A 15,491-nucleotide genomic window follows, 5' to 3' on the forward strand; every position below is an offset into this window, starting at 1 on the left:
AAAATGTACATATTACTACATTTCAGCGACTCGAAGTTTAAAATGCATTGATATAACAGAATTTAAACTTAATATTATATTTGTATGAACATCATGATGAATATTTACACTATCTCAAAGAGTTTTTATTTTACTTAGCTAATACAGATGATGATGGATTCCCAAACAGAAATCTTCATGACTGATCAAGGTGAAAAAATTGAAGAATTGCATCAATTGTTACAGAGAATCGATTTGCAAGCAGAAACAGGTGCTCAAAGATAAGGGAATACAACAGCCATACATGCTCCTTTACATGTAAAGGTAAATATTTTATATATATATTGTCTACATTTTCTGAATTTATGATTTTTAAAAATCTTTCAAAAGATATAAATGTACATTGTAAGTCTGACATGTAATTCAAATCAAGACATGCCATTGTCTTTGATAAAAGATAGAGTTACATGTATGCCTTTTTAGTGTTATCAGCTTATATACTTGCTTAGCCTTGTTAAAATCTATAAATATACCTCATATGACATGTATGTTGAAAGGTCTGTCAGAATATATACATATATATACATGTAATCATCATGATCATAATGTTTCAAATAGCCAAATATTGTAATTAATTTTTGGGGCCCTTTATAGCTTTTTGTTGGGTGTGAGCCAAGGCTCTGTGTTGACGACCTATAATTGTTTACTTTTATAAATTATTATTTGGATGGAGAGTTGTCTCATTGGCACTCACACCACATCTTCCTATATCTATAAAATATATATATTAAGTATTCAGAATTCTGTACACCCTTTCCTTTGCTTAGACCAAGTTTAACAAATATGATATGCAATGTTTATGATATATACTAGACTTGCTTGAAAATGTTTAAATTCAACTAATTATCTCCTGGCAATGTACATTTAGTTTATAATTTTTTTATTTTGCAGTAAGCAGCTGTTCCTGATGCTTATAGGCATAAACAATCTAGTCTGGACATGTAAAACATCAGCTGGTTCTATTTTGAAGTAAGCTATTTAGTAATTACACCAATTTGACATGACTAGACCAAGTCTTTTGATACATTAATAGTACTCATTGTCATAATTGTACTAGCTTTTTATTGTTTTATATATTTTATGGAAAATACTGTTAGTTGAGGCCTGCAAAAATAAATTTATAAGGAGATGAATTGTGGTTGCCAATGAGAGTAGAGACATCTAAGTAACAAATAGCATGAATAGAGTCATGGGTAATTGAATTCATACTCATATTACAAAAGTGTCACAAAATAATTGCAGGAAAAAAAAACCAACAACAAAAAATCAAAACAATTGTGTATTTAGTAGAATAAGCAATGACTGACTTAAATCTTGTTTGAAAATTTTCACATTTCTATTGATTAAATATTAATTTATATCAAATAATAAATAGAAATAGGTTTAATAAGTTAAAAGGGCAGTAATCCATTTTCAGATTTTTTGTTTGTTATATTGTATATAGCTGATTGCTCCAATTGTTCATCATTTCGTCTGTTCTGCTTCAGGTTCAAGTTTAGGTAAATGTTTTGGTCAGGATAGTTGTTAATGCAATCAACTTAAAAATAGATACACATGTGCCTTATGTTATGATCTTTCTAATGATAGAATAATGGTTTTGACCCTAATTTCATGGTCCATTGAAAATAGAAAATAGAAAATTTATAACTACTTCTAGCTATTCTTTTAATAGAGTTATTCCACAAGATATTTTTGGGTCACTCATTAGAATATTTTTTAAATATATGAGTTGATTACAATTGCATTAAAATAGAATAATTGCATGCAGAAAATTATTGCTTTTGTCACATAGATATCACTAGTCAATTTAATAAAATTAAACAGTTTTTAATTACTTTATTACAGAAGCTACACAATAGAGCTAAGGTCCTATAAGCCAAGAAACTGCCAGTGTCAGAAGAGGACAAACTAAGACAGGCCATGAAAACTGATATAATGTCAAGTTGGGACAGTGATTCTGTAGATAAACTCGCCTGATCACAAGACCTTGGATTTGACTGTCACAAGATTTTAAATCTTACATGGATAGACTTAAGTCATTTACTAGACTGTAAATACCAGAGACAGCTGAATGCACAAGGCAAAAAAGCTGAGGTCCAAGTAAATCAGAGAGGCCTTGTCCCAAGAAATGTACAGAACTTGCATGGTTTTTGTTTAAGAGCATAAGACAAAATATTGAGAGATGTCAATGAAAATTTCTTTGAATTTTGATAAGGACCAATTCAAAGGTACACTTTTGGAATTTGCAAGAACAAAAATACCTATATGATTACATTTGAATTATAGTTGACAGTTTTCAGTTTAAGGGGAACCTCAGAAAATAAGTCAAATGGAGGGGTTTGGTTTATTGAATTTGATTATTTTTTAAGGTAAAACAGATGAATTATCGCTATTGAATTTCAACATTTGCATTTTACTATTAAAATTATTTACAAGTGCAGCATATCGATGACATCAAATTATGTTATTGTGTTTGGTTAAGCTACATATTCCTTTTTACTTAAACTTTCTGTTGCCTTTACAAATTAATAAAATGCTGAATAATAATTTGAGTGTGGGTCATTTCAGTGTCTATTTTAGCTGTAAGATTTCACCATATTATTTATAATCGCTTGGTCAAAGGGAGATAACTTTTTGTATCTTCACATTAAAAAATCTGTGGAGAGGATTATGTTAAATGTGAATAGTTGAAAAATTAGTTACTGCCATTCATTATAAATAAATTTCTATCAAAAATAAGGCTCAAAGAACTTTTTATATACACATGGAAAAAAGTATTGCAACACCTTGATTTTTCAAAAATTGAAAAATCAGCCTCTTTTTTTGGATGATATATGATAAGATATTTGTATAATATTATTGAAACATAGTTTATGATAACATTGGCATTGAAACGAACAAAAAATGTTTTAAAAAAAACCATTTATATAACCACAATTTTAATAACAAAATGAAGCGTTTTTTGTACAAAAAAATGCATTTTACAACTTTGACTGTAGTCGAACTTTACAATGTCAGACATTTCAAAATTAATCTTCAGATGACTGTTCACATCATGGTTGATCGTTACACGCCAAAGAATTAGTACTTTGTGTGCAGCCTCCATTCAAACGGATAACCGCATCATAACGTCTTCTGATTCCTGCCAAAAATCGACTAATTTGTTGCTAAGGTAGCAGCAACCATTTCTGATGAAGGGCATTGTTTATTTCATGATGTGTTTGAACTGGGGTGTCCTTTCGCGCACTTCCCGCCCAATAGTGTCCCATATATGCTCGATATGGTTCAAATCTGGGCTACGATCCGTCCACGGAAGATGACCCGAATTCCATTGGAACAATGAATCTTCCTCCATGATGCTAATTTTCAATTTTAGCGAGCTCTGCACTACATTGGATACGGAAAACTGTGTGTCTGTTCGTGAACAAAGGTCTCCGAAATGGTCTTATCGCACGATAACCAGTAGCGATGAGTCAATCTCGAACAGTTCTTGTTAAAAGGTCCCTGTATGCCAAACACTCTCTTTTTTGGATTGTATTGTATGCAAGGGGTTTCCTTCTGACCAACCTTTTTTATGCTTGATTTTCCCTAGCAAATGGTATAGAGGGTCTTCTTTATTTCGGAAGGTCTTTAACATCGTTTAGTGTCATTTTTAATTCTCAAAACGACTTCTAGTGGAATGGTGATGACCAACAAAACGTGCAGTTATTACAGCGACCTCCTGCTTCACTCATGCTGATAATCTGTCATCTTGCTGCAGTTAAGAGTTGTCGATGACCCATTACAAGGTGTCAATCACATAACTTTAAAATTTTGGTTATTTAAAGTGTTGAAAACAATGAGGATGAAAACACCTGTTTTGCTGTTTACGGGTACAGTAGCTGCATGTGCAGATAAAAACTTACCGAGTCGATATTTATTGATTAAACTCAGGTGATACTTAAATAATGTTTAAGTAGTTCTATTTTACCAAATTATATCACAAAAAAATGAAAAGTGTTTTTTTAATTTCAATTTCAATTTGGTGTTGCAATACTTTTTTCCATGTGTATATTACTTATATTAACAATAACAATGTACAAACATGTTGACATATTAATACACACTGCCAGAGTGTGCGGTTTGCCATAAAATTTGTAAACATTGAAAATAAAGCTGAAACTTTTAACTAATCAGGAGACAATAAACACCAAAGATATTTTTAAACCTATAAACTTATTATTTTCTTCAATTGTCCCAAGTACATTCAATATTGATAATTTTTTGCTTGACATTACATAATTTTGTTGATAGAAGTTTATTTACAAGTGTGCTATTTTATTCAATTGTACATATTTTAAATATTACATCTGTACATTACACCTTATTATTTTTATTTTTGAATACAGCATTTGGAATGAAATCCCATAACATTTTAATTAATGTTCGATAAGCAGGATTGTTTTTTGAATTTAGCAATTATGTTAATCATGTAAATAACGTTAAGTTTTTAGTGTTTTGCTTTTTGAAGTTTTTATAATTGACAAATAATGCTAGCAAGGGAGATTATTAATATTTTTATGATGCCAAACTTGAAATTTTAAGGTGGCTTTGTTTGCTATTTGTTATAACCCTATTGTTATGATTCTTAAACCATCTAAGCATGTTGATTTGTCACTTACCATTATTTTATTGATTAGTTTGAATTTGATGAGATTCTTTGATAACTGGACTTATTGAAACAAAAAGTTTTTTTTTTATTTGTTGGATAATAAAATTGTATAAAAAACATTTTGACATTGTATTTTAATTTCTCACCAAAGCAACACTATTTTGTCAGTATCTGAATAAAATAAATTTGTTAGATACTTTCTTTCATTTATTGAAGTATATACAAAGGGAGATAATACAAAATTGTTTTTTTTATTCTTCTGACCTGATTAGAAGTAAATATAACTTTGCCCAAGACCATGAAGACAGGATGACAATTAGACAATGCTGGAAATTGTTGTTTATGTTTTTTTTTTTTTTTTGGCGGAAGTACTGGCAAGGACAGTCATGCTTTTTTTGCTCCTGCAAAAACTCTAACTAGTAAGATCTAGGCCAGCATATAAACTTAACAAATGGAATGGAGTCATAGATTTTGAGGATTTTATTCGAACGGTAAAATCAATTTTTCAACAACTTTACAGATTTCACGACAATAATGAAAAATATTCTGAATATTTCGTTTACTACAAGAGATTTGTAGCTAAAGCTAATGTTGCTAACGTCGTCGGGTTGTTAGTGGAGATTGATTGTTCTCCATTGTTCTCTCGGCGTTCAATTGCAACAACAATAACTTTATTATATATATTTTGAATAATAATGTCGGAATACAAAGCACTTGATACCAAAACTATCTCTATTTTAAACTCTGTACTTGCTGTCGTGGCAGATCTCCAGACAAAATGTGGAAAGCTTGAGCGGGAAGTTTCAAGGATATCGCAATTTGAGGGGAAATTAGACGCAATGATAACAAGAATTGAACACGTGGAACAGAAGTGCGAAATTGTGTTGAACCGAAATAAAATGATCGAAGAAAAAGGAGAACAAATGAGTACGGTTGTGCATAAAATTATAGATCGCTGCAAAGAAAATATGTCGAAAATATCATTGCTAGAAGAAGCAAAAGATAACAAAGAAAACACATTCGATATAAAATGCGTCAATGACCGATTGTCAAATATGGAGAGCGATGTCGAAGAGTTACAATGGAGATCAATGACTAACAATATCATTATATCCGGATTAAAGCACGAGCCAAATGGGGATACAGAGAACATTGTAAGGGATTTTATCCGCAAAAAACTCGGAATCGTTGAAAATATGAATTTCGTTTCTGTACATCGTTTCGGAAGGCAAAGACAATATATAATGATTAAGTTTGTATCTTTGAAAGATAAACAGTTAGTCATGAGGAACTGTCACAAATTAAAGGGGACAAACATTTCTGTCCGCGCACAATTTCCTGTAAAAATTGAAAAGAAGAGGAAAAGCCTATATCCTGTTTTAAAGCAGGCAAAGAAAGACCGAAAAAAAGCTGTTTTGATAAGAGATAAACTTTTCATAGAAGGAGAATTGTACAAAACAAACGATGACAGAGTATCAAAATACATGGATCGCAAGGAAATACCGAACAGAAACAGCCAAATTTTTGAAGCCGATGAATTATCGGATAAATGTCCATTAATTAATTCGACCCGACCCAGTGATTTTAACTCATGGAATCGTCCGATACCAAATCTGCGGGAAATGCTGAAGCGGAATAGAATTAATTCTGACGAACCTGATACGTAATTTAAAGCCTGGCCTATACAAATTAGTGCGAAGTGCATGAACTCTATCAATAATCTATCTTGAAAAATTATTTCTACGCTAGTACTATCCTAAACTTATTTCACAGATACTGAAAACTTCTTTTTCACCCGTAGTGATAAAAGGTTTGCGTTATTTTTTATTTGTAATATTTATTGAGCAATTTATTATTTTGTATACTACATATTGCTGCTCTTGTTGCACACAATATGTGCCTGAGTGTATTAATAAACTTGTCTTGTCTTGTCTTGGTTATGTTTTGTCCAAAAGTTTTTGTTATCTCCTGTATTATTTATTGCTGCAATTGTCAAAATCCAAATCACACATAGATTGCCTTGTCCTATAGTTTTTACCTGGTGTTTGTGTTTTTTGTATGTCTTAGATTCTAACCCTTCAAGTTCTTATACAAATTCAGATGGAGTGCCATTCTTTACATATAGGTAAAGCATACTTATAAAATGGTATTGAGCTTTGCAAATGAATGACATGTATTCTTTGGATTATAGTTTAAGTTTCATCTCAAAAATAATGTCTTCAATGTAACTGACAAATTATATATTTGCACATTGCCATTTGAAACCACAAATATTATTCTTCTTTAAATAAACAGAGTAGCAATCCATGCCTTTCAAATTTATACTTTGTAAATATGGATCAGAATGGTTAGAGAATCAATTTGATTTGATCAGAAGCTACAAAGTTATAATCATTGAAACTTCTTGCTTTTTCTAATTTTTGTGTTGTATTCAATTAGATGTGTCTAAACCAGATATTTGGGTTAAAGTAAAAATAAACATCCCTTTTCCCCCCAAAAAAAAAGCAGAGGGAAAAATTCTGCCTTTTCTTTATTCTTCATTTGCACTATTGTTTTGTAAGTACATCAGTTATACAGGATTTACATTGACTTAAACTTTCATTAAATTGGATGTAAGTTCTAATTTAAATAAGTCATAAACAAGAAATTTATTTGCATTTACATGTAATAAAATTACATAATTATTCAAATTTAATTTATATTTAAATTATAAATTTATTCAAATTTAATTTACATTCAATGATCTTTAAATCTGAAATTTATTCAAATTTAAATTATATTCAAACTTCTTTAAATTTGAAATTTATTGAAATTTAATTTATATTAAAAATTCTTTAAATCTGAAATTTAATCAAATTTAATTGATATAAAAAAATCTTTAAATTAGAAATTTATTCAAATTTAGTCTATATTTAAATTCTTGAAATTTGAAATTTATTTAGATTTAAAAATACCTTTAAACTAGGTTGAAATTTGGGAATTTATTTGCAATATTAAATTTAGTTTAAATCTATATTAAATTAGAAATTTTCCAGCAAAGTAAATCCATAATATTTTTTTTAATTTGAAATTTAATATGCATAATATATACATTTAATTTTATATTAAATGCATCAAATGAATAATTCATTTCGGAGACCTTTGTTCACGAACAGACACACAGTTTTCCGTATCCAATGTAGTGCAGAGCTCGCTAAAATTGAAAATTAGCATCATGGAGGAAGATTCATTGTTCCAATGGAATTCGGGTCATCTTCCGTGGACGGATCGTAGCCCAGATTTGAACCATATCGAGCATATATGGGACACTATTGGGCGGGAAGTGCGCGAAAGGACACCCCAGTTCAAACACATCATGAAATAAACAATGCCCTTCATCAGAAATGGTTGCTGCTACCTTAGCAACAAATTAGTCGATTTTTGGCAGGAATCAGAAGACGTTATGATGCGGTTATCCGTTTGAATGGAGGCTGCACACAAAGTACTAATTCTTTGGCGTGTAACGATCAACCATGATGTGAACAGTCATCTGAAGATTAATTTTGAAATGTCTGACATTGTAAAGTTCGACTACAGTCAAAGTTGTAAAATGCATTTTTTTGTACAAAAAACGCTTCATTTTGTTATTAAAATTGTGGTTATATAAATGGTTTTTTTTAAAACATTTTTTGTTCGTTTCAATGCCAATGTTATCATAAACTATGTTTCAATAATATTATACAAATATCTTATCATATATCATCCAAAAAAAGAGGCTGATTTTTCAATTTTTGAAAAATCAAGGTGTTGCAATACTTTTTTCCATGTGTATATAAAAAGTTCTTTGAGCCTTATTTTTGATAGAAATTTATTTATAATGAATGGCAGTAACTAATTTTTCAACTATTCACATTTAACATAATCCTCTCCACAGATTTTTTAATGTGAAGATACAAAAAGTTATCTCCCTTTGACCAAGCGATTATAAATAATATGGTGAAATCTTACAGCTAAAATAGACACTGAAATGACCCACACTCAAATTATTATTCAGCATTTTATTAATTTGTAAAGGCAACAGAAAGTTTAAGTAAAAAGGAATATGTAGCTTAACCAAACACAATAACATAATTTGATGTCATCGATATGCTGCACTTGTAAATAATTTTAATAGTAAAATGCAAATGTTGAAATTCAATAGCGATAATTCATCTGTTTTACCTTAAAAAATAATCAAATTCAATAAACCAAACCCCTCCATTTGACTTATTTTCTGAGGTTCCCCTTAAACTGAAAACTGTCAACTATAATTCAAATGTAATCATATAGGTATTTTTGTTCTTGCAAATTCCAAAAGTGTACCTTTGAATTGGTCCTTATCAAAATTCAAAGAAATTTTCATTGACATCTCTCAATATTTTGTCTTATGCTCTTAAACAAAAACCATGCAAGTTCTGTACATTTCTTGGGACAAGGCCTCTCTGATTTACTTGGACCTCAGCTTTTTTGCCTTGTGCATTCAGCTGTCTCTGGTATTTACAGTCTAGTAAATGACTTAAGTCTATCCATGTAAGATTTAAAATCTTGTGACAGTCAAATCCAAGGTCTTGTGATCAGGCGAGTTTATCTACAGAATCACTGTCCCAACTTGACATTATATCAGTTTTCATGGCCTGTCTTAGTTTGTCCTCTTCTGACACTGGCAGTTTCTTGGCTTATAGGACCTTAGCTCTATTGTGTAGCTTCTGTAATAAAGTAATTAAAAACTGTTTAATTTTATTAAATTGACTAGTGATATCTATGTGACAAAAGCAATAATTTTCTGCATGCAATTATTCTATTTTAATGCAATTGTAATCAACTCATATATTTAAAAAATATTCTAATGAGTGACCCAAAAATATCTTGTGGAATAACTCTATTAAAAGAATAGCTAGAAGTAGTTATAAATTTTCTATTTTCTATTTTCAATGGACCATGAAATTAGGGTCAAAACCATTATTCTATCATTAGAAAGATCATAACATAAGGCACATGTGTATCTATTTTTAAGTTGATTGCATTAACAACTATCCTGACCAAAACATTTACCTAAACTTGAACCTGAAGCAGAACAGACGAAATGATGAACAATTGGAGCAATCAGCTATATACAATATAACAAACAAAAAATCTGAAAATGGATTACTGCCCTTTTAACTTATTAAACCTATTTCTATTTATTATTTGATATAAATTAATATTTAATCAATAGAAATGTGAAAATTTTCAAACAAGATTTAAGTCAGTCATTGCTTATTCTACTAAATACACAATTGTTTTGATTTTTTGTTGTTGGTTTTTTTTTCCTGCAATTATTTTGTGACACTTTTGTAATATGAGTATGAATTCAATTACCCATGACTCTATTCATGCTATTTGTTACTTAGATGTCTCTACTCTCATTGGCAACCACAATTCATCTCCTTATAAATTTATTTTTGCAGGCCTCAACTAACAGTATTTTCCATAAAATATATAAAACAATAAAAAGCTAGTACAATTATGACAATGAGTACTATTAATGTATCAAAAGACTTGGTCTAGTCATGTCAAATTGGTGTAATTACTAAATAGCTTACTTCAAAATAGAACCAGCTGATGTTTTACATGTCCAGACTAGATTGTTTATGCCTATAAGCATCAGGAACAGCTGCTTACTGCAAAATAAAAAAATTATAAACTAAATGTACATTGCCAGGAGATAATTAGTTGAATTTAAACATTTTCAAGCAAGTCTAGTATATATCATAAACATTGCATATCATATTTGTTAAACTTGGTCTAAGCAAAGGAAAGGGTGTACAGAATTCTGAATACTTAATATATATATTTTATAGATATAGGAAGATGTGGTGTGAGTGCCAATGAGACAACTCTCCATCCAAATAATAATTTATAAAAGTAAACAATTATAGGTCGTCAACACAGAGCCTTGGCTCACACCCAACAAAAAGCTATAAAGGGCCCCAAAAATTAATTACAATATTTGGCTATTTGAAACATTATGATCATGATGATTACATGTATATATATGTATATATTCTGACAGACCTTTCAACATACATGTCATATGAGGTATATTTATAGATTTTAACAAGGCTAAGCAAGTATATAAGCTGATAACACTAAAAAGGCATACATGTAACTCTATCTTTTATCAAAGACAATGGCATGTCTTGATTTGAATTACATGTCAGACTTACAATGTACATTTATATCTTTTGAAAGATTTTTAAAAATCATAAATTCAGAAAATGTAGACAATATATATATAAAATATTTACCTTTACATGTAAAGGAGCATGTATGGCTGTTGTATTCCCTTATCTTTGAGCACCTGTTTCTGCTTGCAAATCGATTCTCTGTAACAATTGATGCAATTCTTCAATTTTTTCACCTTGATCAGTCATGAAGATTTCTGTTTGGGAATCCATCATCATCTGTATTAGCTAAGTAAAATAAAAACTCTTTGAGATAGTGTAAATATTCATCATGATGTTCATACAAATATAATATTAAGTTTAAATTCTGTTATATCAATGCATTTTAAACTTCGAGTCGCTGAAATGTAGTAATATGTACATTTTTGTATATAAAAAGCAATAATTATAATATAAATGAAGGAAGTATGGTGACCTACATGTATGTATGATGTGTGGGGCTAGTAATTGCATTGACATCAGTTGGTCATTTGTGGATAGCTTATATTTTAGAAACATACATGTACAACATTGTTTACTTTAATCTTTTTAATCTTCATATACCATGTATAAAGCATAAATAATGTACATATCTTAGTTTTCTCATTTAAATTGTTTTACATTGTCATATCAGGACCTTTTAGCTGACTATGCGGTATGGGCTTTGCTCATTGTTGAAGGCCGTACGGTGACCTATAGTTGTTAATGTCTGTGTCATTTTGGTCTCTTGTGGACAGTTGTCTCATTGGACATTTTGGTCTCTTGTGGACAGTTGTCTCATTGACCCAAGAGACTAAAATGACACAGACATTTACAACTATAGGTCACCGTACAGACTTCAACAATGAGCAAAGCCCATAATGGCAATCATACCACATCTTCTTATTTATATATCACTAAGAATTTGATTGTATACCAATATCAAGGGTACAACTTGTATTGTCACCTGGTAAGTTAGGTACATGTACCTATAGAACAAGCAAACTATCCAATAATCTTTAAATAATAATTTGGGTTTGCACGTCGACGCCCTGACCCTGTCACCTCCTTTTTATAACTTAAGGTTTTGGGAATAAAATATATTGCGCATGCATATCAGAATAATCATAAAAAGTAAATTGATTGTGTAGGGTTATGTAATGTATAAATATCTATAAGTAATACGGTCACCAAATCGAAAATCGTGCTGTTCTTCTTTTCAGATTTGAAAATCCCGCAACATGACGAGTAAACATTGCAATATAGAAAACACTCGAGGCAACCGAAAGGTGCACGGTCGCACTAAATACCAGTAATATATTAGTAAGCCAAATAAAATAATGTATCCTAATTGATAGATTGAGATAATATACGCTATTATAAGGGTTTACAGGATGTGAATTACAGAATACATGACAGAAATATGATCTTCAGAAATTAACTAGTACAGATAATAAAGTATTTTCCTGGTATACTTTTTGGTCTTAACTTACACTGTTATTTTAACAACATTACAAAAAACCGCGGGACATGACCAGATAATAAATATAATTTTTCATACATAAATCAAGTTGATCGAGTTACCTGGACTCATTATAATCACACATTTGTTTAACCCTTAATATATATTTTTCAAATTATTGCTTTAATAGTGGGCATAGGTATTTGGGGTCAGGACATTTTTTTCCTACCCTTTTTTCCAAAATCTGTTATTTTTTCCGACGTTTTCTATTATTATTTTGTTTCGCGTCTGTTTGTGTCATTAGAACATAAATACACTACAAAATAATTGGTTTTCTATTTACTATCTATTCCTAGTTTACTATTCACAGTGTTCACGGATATATTACTAAAGAGAGACAAAATAATAACGGACATTGCAAAAAAAGGGGGAAGGGAAAGAAATTGTCCTATCCCAAAGTTCCGATAATAGTAAGAGCCTTCTTACTATAAAAAAAAACCGTGATTCATGACAGTGATATGTGTATTATAAACTGTATACAGAAATCAGAATTATCCAAGATATTGACTCTAAATTATTTTAATGTTACCTCAGTTACTGACTCCATGTTGACGTACATTATTGTGTAATGTTGGTGTTAAATGAGATATGTGTTGAAATTCTTCGTCGAATAACTGAAATAAGCGTGTCGATATCTACTCGTCCTCCACTTGCCCCTGGCAAATCCAGCAGCGCTAATCGGGCATTCCTTTGCTTCTGACCGAGAAGACTGACTTAAATTTCAGAAGAACGTACTGTATAGATGAATCTTTAACTGTTATAGAACATTTATCAGAACTCGAGTCCTGCATGGAGATGGAAACTGATAGACTAAGAGACGACATCAAAAGTTCAATGATGGATGAAAACTTAATTCATATAGTTTTTTCACTGACCCCCAACATCCTCCCCCACCCTCTTAACTTAATTTGGGAAAAAATGATTGACCAATAAGAATATACATTGTATGTAAAATCGATGTCAATTTATACAAAACTTGCAGCAATTTGACCCCTTCCTAACTATTTGAATTAAGTTTTTTTTTTATCCTTTATTGATTTTTTATGTCGTCCCTGAAGTACTGGTACATTATTGTATTAACAACTTTACTATGAGATATATCATCATCTTCAGAATTTGAGATTCAAGCAAATCCAACAGACGACATATCCAGACAGGCTTAGTAAATGATGCAAATAATATTCTTGTAAATTTGTAGCCAGACTGGTATATACATAAGCAGACTGGTGGACGTGTAGAACATGGAGACAAACTGCTAGTAGAAACGTAACCTGGCGGGAAAAACATATAGATAGACTTGTAAACACGGAGATAGACTGACGGACACATAGAGACCGGTGAAAACGCAGAGACTTGTGGACGCATAGTCAGACTGTTGAGGATCATATAGACAGACAAGGGGTCCATGCCAAGAAATTGCCTCCGTTGAAATTCTGCAAATATCACATAGAGCAAATTACATGGATGATTAATATTGACCATTTGGTATATGGTCGTGTTCTTAGCGAGACGTACATAAAGGTCATAAATTAATTTGATGAATGAAATTAAATCTGTATCTACTTATGGGTGCCGTAGGAGGTCCACCGGAATTTTTAGCTAGGATTTCTCGGCATGTAAGAGAGACTTGTGAAAGTAAAAAAAACCCAGACTAGTGGATGATTCAAAAACTGGTGAACATGTAGACAGACCTGAGCAAATGTAAATTGACAACAAAAAATGTCAGCCTAAACATCTGATTCCGTAACTCTATTAGGTTTGATTTTCAGACTTATATGAATATGCAATCTATATTCTTTGGGGGATGTATTATGTTGAAGGGCATGCAAGCTAGGGTAACAGTAATCAAAGGCCCCCTTTTTCAAATAATTGGCCAGAAGAAGGATTGAATAGGGGAATTATTCATTCCATTTGCACAACATAAACAACGCCTACTCCTCCTTAACGATTTTTTTTTATTTATCTTCATTTTGACGGAATGTGAATGTTCTATGATCTTATAATTTTAGTATAAATTAATGGACACTTTTTTACTTGGTTGTGCTATGATGGTTTAGTAATCCCATTTGTTTTTTCAGTAAAAGAAAAAAAAATGGTTTATTTAAGGTTTTCTCATTAAAATATTCAACATAATAATTCTATATTTGCAAAACAAACAAAAACAAAAAATATACATAATAAAAAATTGTAAACTTGGATTAAGTGTAATATTTCCAAAATCAATTCAAAATCATGTTAGCTTATCGGGTCAATTTAAATAGCCGGATATTTTTGCCTTTACCAATTATTCCACACCACATTTTACACTAGTTTAACAAATAATTCATACTTTTTATACTGATTCAGAAGCGTTGCCAATGTGCACAACATGTGGTTTATCTATTATAAAAGTTGTAGGTCACTGGGTCATTATCAAACACCACAGAAAATTGAACAATATATATTGTCTTGGAAATACTAGTCTATTATACTATACTGGGTAAAATAAGTTCAGCAGCACATATTTTAATCATATATTTCAACAAATAAACAACACCTATTGTGTGTGTTAATAGAAGTATACAAGTGATCTTATTATTACACGAAAGAAAGTGAACCATAATGCGTGATACTTGAAAATGGAAAAACTGGACAGAAATTAAGATAAATTTGACTTGAATGTATCTGTTGCTTAACTTTTTTGTTAAGCAGTATATTTCGAATTTGTTAATAGTATAATGCGACGAAGGTAAAGATTTTTCTTTAAAAAATATTATCATTTCCAATTTTGATGAAGACACATATTGTGGTGAAGAAGATAGCGTTGAAAAACTAAAAAAATGTTTGCGCTTCGCCTTTTTTGAAGTTAAATGGTCAGTTTCATTTTACCTTATTCACAAATTTTACTCGAGGATCATTGATGAGTCTTTTGTAAACGACATACCCGTCCGTCGTAAATGTAAAATTTCAATCCTAGTATTTATGATGAGTTTATTTACCCCATTTGCAAATGTAACAAGTTAACATATATATATCTTTTAATCTTGGTGTTATTTAACATTTGCAGCTATTGAAAATAAGTTGTAAAAATGATTCTTAA

The 15,491-nt window shown here is 30.6% G+C and overlaps 3 long non-coding RNA genes across 3 annotated transcripts in view; 1 reads left to right on the forward strand and 2 right to left on the reverse strand.

Moving 5' to 3' along the window:
* LOC143053841 (uncharacterized) overlaps nt 1–15,491 on the reverse strand; it is a 67,074-nt gene that overhangs the window by 19,200 nt on the left and 32,383 nt on the right. The gene's annotated exons all lie outside the window — the stretch shown is intronic.
* On the forward strand, nt 119–2,788 carry LOC143053844 (uncharacterized). The gene is made up of 3 exons (XR_012971479.1): nt 119–303; nt 931–1,008; nt 1,885–2,788. It is a non-coding gene; the product is annotated as an uncharacterized LOC143053844 (long non-coding RNA).
* LOC143053843 (uncharacterized) lies at nt 8,511–11,180 on the reverse strand. The gene is made up of 3 exons (XR_012971478.1): nt 10,996–11,180; nt 10,291–10,368; nt 8,511–9,414 (listed from the first exon to the last, which is right to left on the reverse strand). It is a non-coding gene; the product is annotated as an uncharacterized LOC143053843 (long non-coding RNA).

Source organism: Mytilus galloprovincialis, chromosome 12 (genome assembly GCF_965363235.1).
Source record: "Mytilus galloprovincialis chromosome 12, xbMytGall1.hap1.1, whole genome shotgun sequence".
Taxonomy (NCBI): domain Eukaryota; kingdom Metazoa; phylum Mollusca; class Bivalvia; order Mytilida; family Mytilidae; genus Mytilus; species Mytilus galloprovincialis.